Source organism: Giraffa tippelskirchi, chromosome 4 (genome assembly GCF_054371585.1).
Source record: "Giraffa tippelskirchi isolate mGirTip1 chromosome 4, T2T-mGirTip1v1.2.pri, whole genome shotgun sequence".
In the NCBI taxonomy this organism is placed as follows: domain Eukaryota; kingdom Metazoa; phylum Chordata; class Mammalia; order Artiodactyla; family Giraffidae; genus Giraffa; species Giraffa tippelskirchi.
In genome coordinates, this window is record NC_137278.1 from 208837441 (window position 1) to 208839750 (window position 2310).

Sequence of the window (2310 nt, forward strand, 5' to 3'; positions counted from 1 at the left end):
TTGTCAGCAAAGTAATGTCTCTGCTTTTTAATACATTGTCTAGGTTTGTCATTGCTTTTCTTCCAGGGAGCAAGCGTCTTTTAATTTCATGGCTGCAGTTACCATCTGCAGTGATTTTGGAGCCCAGGAAAATAAAAAGTCTGTCACTGTTTCCATTGTTTCCCCATCTATTTGTCATGAATGATGAGACCAGGTGCCATGAATTTAAGCCAGCTTTTTCACTCCCCTCTTTCACCCTCACCAACAGGCTCTTGAGTTCCTCTTTGCTTTCTGCCATAAGGGTGGTGTCATCTGCATATCTGAGGTTATTGATATTTCTCCTGGCAATCTTGATTCCAGCTTGTGCTTCATCCAGCCTAGCATTTTGCATGATGTACTCTGCATGTAAGTTAAATAAGCAGGGTGACAATACACAGCCTTGATGAACCCCTTTCCCGATTTGGAACCAGTCTGTTGTTCCATGTCTGCTTGGTTCTTGACCTGCATGCATACTGGTATCTCAAGACAGGTAAGGTGGTCTGCAAGCAGTCCTGGGAGGCGAGGCATGCTACCATAAGTCCTTTTGGAGGAGGTTGCCTTTACCTCTACCATAGGCCAAACTACAGGGAGGGAACACAGCCCCACCCATCAGCAGAAAATTGGATTAAAGATTTACTGGGCATGGCCTTGCCCACCAGAGCAAGACCCAGTTCTACCTACAGCCAGTCCCTCCCATCAGGAAACTTCCACAAGCCTCTGATCCTCATCCGTCAAGAGGGCAGACAGAGTGAAAACCACAAGGACAGAAAACGAAGCAAACTGATCACATGGATCACAGCCTTGCCTAACCCAGTGAGACTGTGAGCCATGCCGTGTTTGGCCACTGAGGACGGACGGGTCATCGTGGAGAGTTCTGACAAAACATGGTCCATGAGAAGAGAATGGCAAACCACTTCAGCATTCTTGCCTTGAGAACCTCATGAACAGTATAAAAAGGAACAGGAAGGAAGTTCCTTATTCTGATAAGGAGTTACCTACGAACGTGCCCTCACCAGATACCAATGAAAAAATGTTGAAAATTGTCCTCTTGACTTTACAAAGGCAAGGTTTTAGTCACAGTTCACCACTTACAATGGAAAGGTGAAATAGCCAATGAAAAACACCCAAAAAGGAGATGGAAGGATGGTAATTGGAGAAGAAAAACTCGGAACTGTTGATACAGCTAATGCAGAAGGAGTCTGTACATAAAGTGTTAAGATGAATCAATGAATATAGCAAGGTTACTGACTATAAGATTAATATACAAAGACTCATTGAATTTCTAGAGACTAGCAACAAACATTTAGAAAAGTAAAAAAATTTTAATTCTAAAATGTATAAGGAAATGCAAAAAGCCGAGAACAGCCAAGACACTGAAAGAAGAACACAATGGATCAAACGATTGAAAGCCAAGTTTCCTTAGAACAGTATTGCATCAGCACAAGGATAAATAAATAGACCAGAGAAACGGCAGAGGCCAGAAACACCCTCACAAGTGGACACTGGGTATATATTTAAAGTGGCGTCGCAGAACACGGTGTGGGGTTGGGGAGGAGGATCTTCAGCAAATCCTGCTGAGACCGTTGAATGTCTAGAGAGGGAACGGGAGAGACCCCTACCTTGTACCATGTGAAAATGTCCCTTCCTACTTGGGTTGTCAGTCTGAAAATAGGAAAAACAAACTAGTAGGAGTTGTAGAAATTGAGTCTCACCTTAGGGTAAGATTTCTTAACTGTGTTACAGAAGTGATTAAAATGGGCTTTACTAACAACTCCAGAATCACCTGGAAGATAGTGAGAAGGCAATGGCAGGAGTGTGTGGGACTGCAGCCACACTCAGCGGGGTGGGTGCCCAGCGTCCAGTGTAAGACACCTCACAGGTGATTACTGAGGTCCCCGTGGGCTGCAGCCCGCCAGGCTCCTCTGTCCATGGGCTTCTCCAGGCAGGAGAACCCGAGTGGGTAGCCATTCCCTTCCTCAGGGGATCTTCCCAAGCCTGGGTGTCCCCCACTGCAGGCGGATTCTTTGCTGTGTGAGCCACCAGGGAAGCCCCGCTGCATGACTTTCTGTAAAGTTCACCTCGTCCTGAGTGTCGCTGGCCCGGGCCGTGTCTGGTCGGGTGGCCTGGTGCCCCTCAGAGTGCTGGTGGTCCCTGACCGCAGGAAGGGGGGTGGTGGGGTCTGTCCCAGTGCCCACACCTGTGAGGTCAGCCGTGCGCCAGAGGGATTTCCCCCCGGCCCTTCCTTCTGGTGTCCCCGGCCTCCTCGTGCGGCCGAGGGCCAAGTGGTACAAG